This window comes from Elaeis guineensis, chromosome 13 (assembly GCF_000442705.2).
Source record: "Elaeis guineensis isolate ETL-2024a chromosome 13, EG11, whole genome shotgun sequence".
NCBI classification, from domain to species: domain Eukaryota; kingdom Viridiplantae; phylum Streptophyta; class Magnoliopsida; order Arecales; family Arecaceae; genus Elaeis; species Elaeis guineensis.
In genome coordinates, this window is record NC_026005.2 from 17,508,949 (window position 1) to 17,522,366 (window position 13,418).

General features: G+C 35.2%; 1 pseudogene; it reads right to left on the reverse strand.

Moving 5' to 3' along the window:
- Window positions 1-6,766: 6,766 nt before the first annotated feature.
- LOC140853104 (rust resistance kinase Lr10-like) lies at window positions 6,767-7,503 on the reverse strand (annotated as a pseudogene).
- Between the last annotated feature and the right edge of the window lie 5,915 nt (window positions 7,504-13,418).

Sequence of the window (13,418 nt, forward strand, 5' to 3'; positions counted from 1 at the left end):
TATATATGGGCCATGGACTAAATACACGTTAATATTATTTGCAACAATTCAGATTTTTACTTAAAAATACTAATCAAAAGATATTATTTAGATTTTTTGACTCTATGCAAATATTCAAGATTTTCCAAGTGTATGACTATCGTAAGACTAAATATACGTTCGCATGGCTTTTCATATATTTGGGTCACGATAAATGGCATTAGAAAGAATGTAGTTCATGGCCTATGCAGGCTATGATACATCATATTGGCCCGTTTGGGCTAACTATAGGCCAATCTTGGTATTTTTTTTACTAGATTTAATCGAATTTGAATTTTTAGCCTAATAAGGATGCTAGGCTTCAAATGAGAGGAGTATGGTGGAAACTATATGGGCATGTATTTAGTTTCATATGGATTATGTACTAGAAAGATCTTTCGTAATGCAGGGCCAAGAAATCTAAATAATATCCTTTGACTAGCCACTAAGCAAGAATCAAATGATATTGATCTCTATGTTCTCATATGTTTCCTTTAAATATAAATATAAATAAATAAATATATATATATATATATATATATATATATATATATATATATATATATATATATATATATATATATATATATATGTTATCATATGAAATACCAATATAAAAAAGGAGGCACTTTCTTTGCTTTTGGAAGGAAAATAAAAGACAGCTTCAAGATAGCTATTGGCGACGTCAAAATAGAGAATTGACGAGTATGTTGGGCAAACCCATGAAAGTATTGAAAGCAAGATTTTTTTTCAACATCAAGACTGCTTATACAAAATAGAACTAATATGAAGCATGCCACAATATCAAAGAAAACATAGGATGAGTCATAGGAGACGAGATTGAAAACTCCTCATCAAAATTTTTCAATTTCTTTTAAAGAAAACAATAGGTATAAAACAAAGCCCAAAGAAATTTTAATAAGCACGGGTATAAAGAAATAAAGAAGAGAAAAAGAAAATAAATGAAGATTACAATAGTACTCGTACACCTTTGACTCATTCTTCTAAAGAAAAGTCTCGTAGCTTTAAAGTCCTCAAATCACCCATGAAGTGTTACATACATCAACAATAAAACAGGATGCCTTAAAGTCTGATTTCTTATATCTAGCTTGATTTGAGTCCATCCAGAAATATGGTGTAGGATACTCTGCATTTCAAGTCTAATCTAAATGCACTTAGAAAATCATAACTCCGACAAGGACTATAGAAAACTAGCATGAGTAGTCACATCTATCAAGTCTCATAGTAGTAATTTGTCATAAATTTTTTTTTTGCATAGGGATTAAGTCACTGTTATCTTGACTCTCATGTCAACCTCCAAGAAGTTTCAAAAGCTAACTATATGAAAGGCTAGAACCAAACTTCAGCAGCCCCTCCAAATCTGTCTTTTATTGAAAGAATTGAATATTTTCTCCTATTTTATCACATTCTTTCCTGCATTTGGATTGTGTGAACCACACTTTATTTTTTTAATAAAATTTTTTTAGACACTCTATGCTTCATCCTCTCAAAAAGAGAATAGCACTTGAAAGATAAGTCACATCTATCCAGCTTCATATCATTAATTTGTTATGAATTTTTCTTTCTTATTGAACAGCTAGTTAGTATCACCTTGACTCTCACATCAATCTTGGAGAATTTTTAAAGCCAACCACATAAAAGGTTTGAAAGAATTAGACATGTCCTCCTAGCTTGTCCCATTTCTTCTTGAATTTGGAACATGTGGACCACACTTTCATAATAGATTTACCCAAAAATTTGTTCTTAGAGAATAGTAGGCATGGAGTGGCTAAACAAATTTTAAGAAAAAAATTAAAGTCAGTACCAGGAGAAATAAAGAGAAAGAAATTGGAATAGGAGGTTGTTCATCCAGATTAACTGCACAAAAAAAACATTACGAAGTTAAAGTCCTAATGAAACCAAGTCAGGGGTTATACTCGGGCCATGCAGATCCAAAAAAAAAACAACACGTCTCTTGATGAAACCGAGCTGGGGTTTATATATTGATGCACATATAGGTTTCGGACAAGTTCAGGCTTGGGCCAAGCATATCCAACTACCGTTCAATGGGGAGCTCAAATTGTAGGCCTAATTAGGCCCACCAAACTAATATTTCAGGCTTATTTAAAATGCTCTAAGCTTGAGCAAGTTGTGCAGCATTTAAACGATCAATTCTTAGCGCGCATATCTTCTCAAATAGTTAAGAGTGTGGGATATCAAAACAAAGAATAGAAGGTAAAAGGACTTGGTAAACCTCTGAAATAATGGAAAGCAAGAATCTTTTCAACATAGCTTCCATTGATTCCAAAATTAAATTACTCTCAATTACAAAGAACATAGAATAAGTTGTAGGAGATATCATCAGAAATTTCTAATCAAATTCCTCTTTTTTTTTTTTTTAGATAACAATAGGCCAAAAAAATGCCTAAAGGAATTTTAATGAGTAGGATTACAGAAAAAAAGAAAGAAGGGAAAAAGAAAATAGATGAAGGGCACAACACTAGTACACCCTTAACTTATTCTTCTAAAGAAAAGTCTTGTACCTCTAAAATCCTCATGTCTCCCATCAAAACTGTTGCATCAACAATTAAACAAGATGCCTAAAAGTCTAATTCTTCATCTCAGAATTGATTTGAGTTTGTCAAGAAATATCGCATAAGATGCTCTGTATTTTCTCTCTAACCTAGTTGCACTCAAAAAATCATAGCTCCGACAAGGAATATATAGAAAAATAACACGATTGGTTACATCTATCAAGCCTCACATCAGCAATTTGTCATGAAATTTTTCTTTTACATAGGGAGCAAGTCGCTTTTATCTTGAGTCTTGCATCAACTTTTAATAAATTTCAAACACTTACCATATGAAAGATTGAAACCAAACTTCTGCTACCCCTCCAAATTTGTCCTTTGTTGAAAGAATTGAATATTTTCTCCTATCTTATCCCATTTCTTCTCCCATTTGGAATGTGTGGACTATAATTTATTTTTTTAATTAATTTTTTTAGATACTCCGTACCTCCTCTTCTCTCAAAAAGAGAATAGCACTTGACAAACAAGTATATCCATCCAGCTTCACACCATTAATTTGCTGTTAACTTTTTCTTTCTTATTGAATAGCCAAGTCAGTATCATCTTGACTCTCACATCAATCTTGAAAAATGTTTAAAGCCAACCATATGAAAGGCTTAAAAGAATCGGATATATCCTACTATTTTGTCCCATTTCTTCTTAAATTTAGAATGTGTGGACCACACTTTCATAATAGATCTACTCTCAAAACTTATTCTTAGAGAATAGTAGGCACCGAGTGGCTAAACAAACTTATTAAATTAAGAAAAAAATAAAGCTAGTATAAGTAGAAGTAAAGAGAAAGAAATGGAGAGTAGGATGTAGTCCTCTCAGACTAAGTGGAAGAAAAAACACCACTCAATTAAGTCCTGATGAAATCAAGCCGAGGTTTATATATAGATGCACACATAAGTTTGGGACCGGATAGGCCTTGGGCCGAGTGGATCTAAACTCCATATAATGGGCAGGCTCAAATTGTAGGCCAATTTTGGCCCATTAGATTTAAAATTCAATCTCAGGCGTAGATCCGTTCGGAATGCTCTAGGCTTGGGCCAGCCGTTCGATATTTAAATAAATCAATTCTTAGAGTGCATATCCACTCCAATAGTTGAGAGTATGGAATATCAAAATAAAAAACTGATGGTGAAAGGATTGTATGAAACCATGAAAGGATGGAAAGCAAGATTCTTCTTCCGCATAGCTGCTGTTGATTCCAAAATGAAACTAATTTTAAGCATGTCACAATATTATAGAAAACACAAAATGAGCCATACAAGACAACATCAGAAATTCCACAGCACAATAAGCATGAAAAAGCCTGCAGAAAATTTTAATAAATAGGGTTGCAAAAAAGCAAAGAAGAAAAATAGAAAATAAACAAAGGCTGCAACATTATGACACCCTTGACTCATTCTCCTAAAGAAAAGTCACATAGCTTTAAAGTCTTCAGGCTCTCATCAGAAAAGTTGCATCAACAATAAAACAAGATGGCTGTAAATGTTTGATTTTTCCCATCTTTGGCTTGATTTGTGTTTGCTGGGCATTTGGAGTTAGAAATATTGCACAGGATGCTCAGTGTTTTTAGTCTAACTTAGTGATGCTTAGAAATACATAAATCTAATAAGAAAGATCTGAAAAAGTGACACTGCTAGTCACGTCTATCAAGCCTCGCACCAGTAATCTGCTATGAACATTTCTTTTTATATTGGAGAGCAAGTTATTTTTATTTTGACTCCCGTGTTCACTTTCAAAAAGTTTAATAGTTAACCATGTGGATGGCAGAAACTAAATTTCTGCTGCCCCTCCAAATTTTTTCTTTGTTGGAAGAATTGAATATTTTTCTCCATCTTATCCTGTTTCTTTTTGCAATTAGAATGCGTGGATCACACTTTATTTTCTAAAAAAGTTTTTAGACACTCTATGCCTCTTGTTCTCTCAAAAAGAGAGTAGCTTTTGAAGAACAAGTGACATCTATCACACCATTGATTTGCTATTTTTTTATTGAAGAGTTAGTCATTGTCATCTTGACTCTTGCATCAACTTGCTCAAAGCAACCATACGAGAGACTTGAAAGGATTGGGACTTGTCCTCTTATCTTGACTTATTTCTTCTCATATTTTATAGTAGACCTGCTCTCAAAAATTTGTTTTGAGATAATGGTAGGCATAGTGTGGCTAAACAAATTCTTTAAAGAAAAAAATAAGCTGGTTAAATGAGACAAAAAGAGAAGAAAATCGGGAACTGGATGTAGTAGTCCTTCTAGACTTAGTGGAAAAACAGAAAAAAGCACAACGTGGTTAGGTCCTGGATCCTGATTCTTTTGTAGAATAGGTAAAACCTCTTCATTTTCTTAATATACAATACTTGGTGCTTAAACCCTTAAGCCATGTCAAAACAAACTCACATGGTTTCCCCATCCAACAACACTCGAAACAAAAAAAAAAAAAAAAAAAAACCTGAAGCCTGAGCAATTTCTTGTATACCGATTAATTCTTATACGTTCATCCCCAAGGTGAGGCCACCTAATTAGGTTAAACAACTTGGTCAAGGATCTAGACTAAGAGGTAGCTCAGTGGAGATAGATCAATAGAAAATAATCCTATGATAAATAGATATCAGAACCTCAGGGATTGGAGAATTAATCGTTGGTTGTTCGAATACTATCTATGACTGCTCTTTGGGTTTTTTTTTTTTTTGGTGAACGTGAGTCTTCATTTGAAGACATCTAAAATAGGGAATCCAAGTTTGACATGTCGTGGTGGTTAATTAGTAGGTCCTCCATAATGTAAGATAGGATAAATTGTAGATTTTTAGCTGGCCTCAGAGACCCTTGAGTTAAAGGGTTTAATTTTTGAAATGGTTGTGATGATTTGTTAAAATTTAATGTCAGGATTGCTTATTTACTGAAGTTAATCGAGACTTCTATATACGATATTGTTTTCAAAACGAGTCTGGTAGTTTGGGGAGTTCAACTGATTTGGAATACCTAAGAAAACCATGAAGATAAGGAAAAGAGGCAATAAACAGTTGGGGTGTGTATTGTATATTTATGTCTTAATTATATTTTTAGTAAATAGTTGTGAAGAGAAGAATTAATATATTCTACTCAAATAATATGATATAAATAACCATAATCTCATAGGTCCGCTACATTTATAATTTAATATTATGGAATATGCCTTGAGTTTATAAGATCTAGAGAGGCAAAAAGGAATCCTTTTTCAAAGCAGAGCCAGAGCACAGTGCAATGAGTAAAATGGCGTATTCTAATTTAAGTCCAAATCAACTTTCTTTATTAAATATATAAAATTTAAAAAGAAAGATAAAATTGAGTATTCTAGAGATCGGATGTATTAAGAGCTAGAGTTTGGAAGAAAATCTTGGACTCTATAATTTCCAATTCTTTATAGTGGAACTTTTGTATCGACCTAGCTATGGACGTAGCTCAACATACCAAACTACATAAATATTATTCATCCCTATTATTTTTCTTTTTCTTTTTGTTTTATTACTCTTCCTGTTTATCGTAACAAATTTCAAGATTTTGTATCGGCCACGGTTTATTATGCGAGGCTAGCTGGCCTTGGGTAGAGTAAATACAATCCTTTCACCGGTTCTAGCGTTATATCATGTGTTGTCTCCAAAATTAACTAGTTGGTCATTATATTATTAGAAATTGATCGAGCCTTCCCACGGAAGAAGCAAACGCTCTCATCACCTTCTATCGTAAGGCTTACAAGCAGAGTGGGGTACATGGGAGAGAGAGCTATGCAAACAATACAAATATTATTCAGACTAGGGAAAGTGAAGATAATAAAATTCATCAAAGCAATAGACAGAAGTACTTAATCAGTATTTTTTCGAAAAAAAAGTCTGTCATATTGTGTAGCAAATTTAAACAAAAAGAAATTCTGCATGCATAAAACAGGATGCACAATGCCATGGATTTATTGCAAAAAGAAATACAATCTGATAGACCCGTGCTTTAGTCAGGGAAAGTCATCATGCTCTGAAATGATTGATAATCCAGTGGAAAGTGAGTTGGTGCAAGTCTGTCTCGTAGACTTTGGCCGTGGTGAGCAAAAAAAAGGGCCTAGGTGGCATTTGCAGGTTATCCTTATCCCCTTCGAGCATCTCAACAATTTTGCTCATGGGGGCGATTAGTTAGTTGACTTCATCTAAATGCACCATAAACCCACTTTAGATAGCTTGCTTTCCACTTCGCTAATCTCCACGATGTTTCCAGTTTCGAGCCCTTCTTGTTGAGTGAGCTGATCATATATCCATGAGGGGTGGTAAATCTGACTTGAGTTCTCCACTCTTGGATCCACATTCCTTCTCCCCCCTGCCATCTCCATGAGCAACATTCCAAACCTATAAACATCAGATTTGTTAGATATAACCCCAAAGTTCCTCGACATTAATTCACGAGCGATGTATCCTATTGTCCCTCTGGCAGCACTAATGGACACTTGGCTATGATTCTTCGGATACAACTTTGCAAGCCCAAAATCTGCTATCTTTGGGGTGAAATTACGGTCTAGGAGAATGTTGTGGGGCTTGATCTCAAAGTGTAGAATTTGCATATTATATCCCCGATGGAGGAAATTAATGCCTCAAGCCACTCCCAGGGCTATATCAACGAGTTTATCCTAAGTGAAGGGATGATGACTTGTTCCATTTGAGGAGAAGATGTACTTATCAAGTGATCCATTAGGCATGTACTCATAGATGAGAGCCCTGTTCAATCCCTCTGAACAGAATCCAATCAGCCGCACAATGTTTATGTGATGAATCCTACGGATGGTAGAGACCTCATTGATGAATTCTTCTCCACTGCACTTGGAATTCCCCAACAACTTAACGGCAACCAGTTGTTCACCTGAGAGTTCACCTCTACAATATTGACCGGCATCCGCATTCTCCAAAATTTGCAGGGGAGAAAAAGGCCAAAAATTAATGGCGCAAATACAAACCTACTCCCTATTGCCAACGCTGCAAGCAGAAGTTCTACCAAGATTTTGGATGTAAGTAGTTATTTATAATGATAAGTAAGCAAAATAGTTTGAACTGTGAGCCTCAAAATCATTTGGGATCTTACTATATAGTACTGTAAAATCGTAATCAATATTACCAGGCCAAGTGTGATCCAAAAACAGCAGTAACACTTGCCTTGTAATCTACACATTTAACAAAATTAATCTCACTTTGTTTTATGAAGAAGACCAAAGAAAGTATCTGTTTGCTCGTAAAATGACTGAAAAACTCTCTGCATTTCATATGAAGGAAACAAATGTGGAGATGGATAAGATTACCCACGTTCCTTGAAAAAAAAAATGAAAAAGTGAGAGCCCATTTGGAAGAATGGGTTGAAATTTTCATTGGATTTATTAGATTGGGCCGGCAACCAATTACAAATACACTTATAGATTGGGCTACACTTGTGAATCTGCTACGCCTTTCCCTAATACAATGAACCCGTTTTGTAGGAGTACAAAAATATCTGTTGTTGAATTCATGACAAGAGCATCATGGGCCATAGGAATCATAGCTAACAGTCTGCAGTAGGGCTCAAGATACTTCACTACATATGCTTGTTTATCTACTATGACATAGACAAATGTACTATTCCGGTTCAGGCATGTAACAGGCCAATACATTAGGTTGTGCGCTGCCCGACTACAGTTCACAAAACTAGGCCATACCCTTGCCAAATAGAAGTACAAGTCTTGGGAGCTCTCATATGCTGACCAAGACTCGAGGGGGAAGTGACAACCACCATTTGCCAAGCTTGCACCGACAACATTAATCATCTCATACAAAGAACAAGGTAGAGCCTCCGTCTCACTTCTCCTTACTTCACATTGGTTGATCTGAAAAGAATGAAATAATCAAATCTTTCAGTTCGAAGCATACTCTATTTTGGAAACAACGAAGAAATCTATCAAGGTCTTTGAAGAATGGACAATGAGAACTAAGAATTCAAAAGGATCAAAAAACTCAAAGCTTTATGAAGAGATAAAACGAATACAGGAGCACGCTTCCAATTTGAGAAACATATGGGCAGCTAGATCTTCTATCAGAGAGAACGACTCTAATAATTACCAAGCGTTAGGACAGGAGAGAGACCGATTAGAAGAAATCTACCGGAAAAGCTATAATGTAGCTGTTCTGTTTTTCTACCTTCCTTTTGTATTCATCCAGTTCCCTCGGGCGTTTGGTGCTGACGACATTTCTAAACTACATTCTGTAACAAATATGTAAATATTAAATAAACTACAATCTGAAATAAATATGTAAATATTAAATATTAATATATAATACATGGCCCTAGGGAAATATCCTTTTCTTCCTTGCTTCTCAAAAAAGATATTAATCGTCTCGTAAGATTTGGTCGCATGATATTTGCCTGAGTGATAGTCCAAGATAGTTTTGTTACTATCACAGATAAATTGGCACTTTGGATCCCCACATTCAGCTGGATCGCCTTTTAGATGGAAAGGGTGTCTGATGGGGAGTTGTCCTCAAGATGAAGGAGAAGAGTCTCTAGCTAATTCAACAATGGAGAGGAGACATACGAGGAGAGAATAGAGAGCAAGGTGTGGCTTCATTATGGCTGTTGGTGGACTCTTGCATCAATCTCGGAGAACTTTTAAAGCCAACCATATGAAAAGCTTGAAATGATTGGCACGTCTTTCTGTTTTATCCTATTTCTTGTTGAATTTAGAATGTTTGGAGCACACTTTTTACCTAACGAAACTTGTTTTGAGAAAACAATAGGCACGGAGTAGCTGAACAAGTTTATCAAAGAAAAAAATAAAGATGGTACAAGGAAAAGAGAGAGAAGAAAATAGGGAATGGGATGCAGTCCTCCCAGAGCGAAAAACAGCACCACGTGGTTAAGATTTGATGGAACAAAGTTTGGGGTTATATATATATATATATATATATATATATTCATCAAAAAATGTATATACAATTAAACACATAAGTTCCATATGGAGCCCACGGTTATATATATAGATATCAACGATAAAACAAGATATCTAAAAGTCCGATTTCCCATATCTGGCTTGATTTGAGATTGTGAGGCATTTGGAATCAAAAACTTTGCATAGGTGGTTCCATGTTTCTAGTGCAACCGGGCTGCGCTTGGAAAATCATGAGAAATTATTGCCTGGACAGGTAGATCCAGGCAAATCTTGAAGCATCTTCATGGTGGATAATGCATAATCGGAAGTTCGTGAAATACTGTGGTATGTTTTCCACCGGGGATTTGGATGGTTTATTTGGACGTGGTTCAGACAAATAAGGACAGAAAAAATCATAGCTTTGATAAGGATTAGATGACTTGTCACATCCGTCAAGTCTCCTACGATAGAACTATAGACTTCATGCCAAGACGCAGGCGGTATATGAAACCATCCTCCGACCTGAGAACGTTTTCTTCGTAAACTCCCTCACGCTAGGCGGTATTAAGGCGATTGGAGAGAAGTGTAGCCCCTTGTTCCACGCTCACGAAGACGCAGCCATGCTTGATCTCAAGGTTAATGGGACTTATCTTTATCCTTTTATTCTTTCGGTAACCAACACGAGGTTTTTGGTGTCAGAAGTGGAAGAGGCCTTGTACTCCCCATTAATTACTTCCATCTTGGTTCATGCGGTATCGCCACGATCGATGTATTAGGATGGTGGAAGAAGTCATGGACAACCAAAGGCAAATTGCTCAATGGATTAGGATAGTGGAAGAAGTGTACAATCCTACGATGCACAACCGAATCAAGAAACATCCTTCTTCTTCTTGTTCTTTATTTTGTTTCTTTCTGTGTTCTTTTTTATTTTGTTTATTTCGAAAGGAATGCTTTTTTTTTAAAAGAAAAAAGGTGTAGCATCACTGCTGTAACTCATGCCAACTCAGCATCATCGCTATAACTATGTTGTGTAGGTTTTATTTAATAAAAAAAAAAGGTAGCATCCTTCTACCACCTATTCATATAAAAAAATAAAAAAATATGACACTGCTTTCAATAAAATGAACATTTGCAAAGAATTTTGAAATAATTCAAACATCTGATAACAAGAAAGGCTGCAGCTTGTGCTAATCTCTTTCCGATATATCGTTTGAACAAAGACTTAAATTATCCAAACCTGGGATCTAAAGGGCAAGATTAGGATGTAGCAATGGAAGAATCCATACTTCATGATTGATGTGCATAGAAGTAGATGCGGTTGCTTTAACTTGGGTGGCATGGAGGCTATCTTATACCAGGCCTCAGTGCGAGAGGAACCCTGGTGCTTGAAATTTTGCATGGAAAGAAGCAAATAATTTGCTGAATTTACGTAGCTGGTTGATTTTTTTTTTTTTTTTGAGCATCAAACATAATCTATACTTTATAATACTTAGTAATTGATGTTTTAAACATGCTATTATAGAGGAAGAGAAATTTGGATATGACACTTTTGAGATTATTTAGATCCAAATATTTTGCAGGAATTTTATATTGTTTGCTTGCTTCCTAAGAACATGTTTTACAGAAAGCAAGAAAAATATTCTGATAAAAAAAAATCTTTAATCATTCTATTTAATTTATATTTTATATGAATTAGTTTAATATGATCTTTTTCGCATGATCATGTTTGCATTTAGCTCAAATCTTGCATAGTCACCAAAATGACTGTGAACTCAGTTTTCTGTTGCTGTAGTATTACTTGCACAAAGAAAATTATAGGAGCAAGACTAGTAAAGATCAAAGAAATAAAATTGAGAGAAGGAATCAATTTTTTTTTTTTTTTTGCTTTGCTTTCCTAATTTTATGCCACCACTAACTACAAGATAAAGACTAGGCATATGCAGCTAACATTCCATAGTAATAGGAGATATAGACTCAACAAACTAATCTGGACTAACAAACTCACCAAGGGTTATTCAAGTAAAAAACAATAAAGCTAACATTCCCCCTTAATCCTGATTCAAAAAAGAAGCCATCATTTCAAGCATATGCTTTAACTTGGTAAAAGCATCATACTTCTAACTTGATCTCTCAAGAAATGATAGAATGTATTAGTGTGCTTGCTTCTTCCATGTGCGATAGAATTCTTTGCCAAGTTGATTGCAGAATTATTATCAATGAAGATCTTCATTACCCCTCAACTGGAGCATGGATTTGGCTCATTATGTTGAGCAATCATATTGCTTGACATGCACTTGAAGCTACAACTACATACTCTGCTTTACAAGTTGAAAGTGCAACTATGGGTTGCTTTTTTGATGACCATGAGCAAGCTGTAGCACCAAAAATAAAATAGTAGCCAGAGGTACTTTTATGGTCATCTAAATCTCCATTCCAATCACTGTTGGAGTAACCTATAAGAATATAATTATTAGATGAGGAATAGAATAAACCATGATCATAAGTCCCCTTTAGGTACCGCATGATTCTTTTGGCCACCTGCATATGAGATTGGCGAGGAGATTCCAAAAACCTACTAATCAAACCAACACCATAAGAAATATCTGGCTTTGTGCATCTGAGATATCTCAAACTCCCAACAATTTGTTTGAAATAAGTTGAATCAATATGCATCCCTTCTCCATTCTTTGACAATTTGGTACCAACCTCCACAAGAGTTCTCACAGAATTACAATCTTGCATATGAAACTTCTTCAAGAGTTCAGTAGTATATCTCTTTTGACAAATAAAAATCCCATCTTCTCTTTGAACTACTTTGATACCAAGGAAATATGACATGAGACTAAGATTTATCATTTCGAACTCATGCATCATAGACTTCTTGAAATCTTTAATCATTCTGAGATTATTGCTTGTGAATATTAGATCATTAACATAAAGACACACCAACAGTATATTTATATCACTAGAGTCATTAATCTTCATGTAGAAAGCATGTTCAGATGGCACTTCTGGAAACCGGCCTTATAAAAAAAAGAATCAATTCATCTGTTCCATGCTCGTAGCGCTTGCTTGAAGTCATACAATACTTTCTTCAATTTGTACACCTTATCTGCATTTTTTTGCTTCATGAATACATGCGGTTGCTTGACAAAAATCTCTTCTTCAAGTGGGTCATTTAGAAAGGCTGACTTTACATCCATTTGATGGATCTTCCACTGCTTCTAGGCAGCTAAAGCAATTAGAAATCTAATTGTTTCAATTCGAGCAACAAGAGAGAAAACCTCTTGATAATCATAGCTAGGCCTTTGCTCAAATCCCTTCACCACCAATCTTGCTTTGTGTCTCTCCACCTCACTATTTGACTTCACCTTTGTCTTGAAAACCCACTTCACATTAATTGCTTTGTGACCTTGTGGGATATTAGTAAGTTTCCATGTATTGTTTCTTTCAATTGCCTTAATCTCCTCATTCATGGCATTCACCCATTTAGGATCTTGGATCGCCTCCTCGAATGTCACATGTTTACTATCTACAAAGAAAGCAAAGTGTACCAATTCTCCATCATCATCAACTTCATCATCAAAAGTTACCTCATAATCTTGCAGGCGTACTGATTGTTGGTGTTGCCGCCTTGGCCTTCTTGATTCTACCGGGGCCTGTGGCAAAGAAGTTTCTTAAGCAACCTGTGGTAAAGAAATTTCTTAAGCAAAGCTTGATGAGGCTTCTTCATTTGTGATGGAAGCTTCTACTTATTCTTCAAGAACAAAAATAACACGTATTTGAGAATCTTTATGGGTATCCACATCCCATTTTCAAGCTTCTTCTTCAGCAAAAAGTATATCTCGACTGACAATCACCTTCTTTGTCATGGGATTGAACAGCTTGTACCTCCTATGCTTGTATCCAAGACAGACAG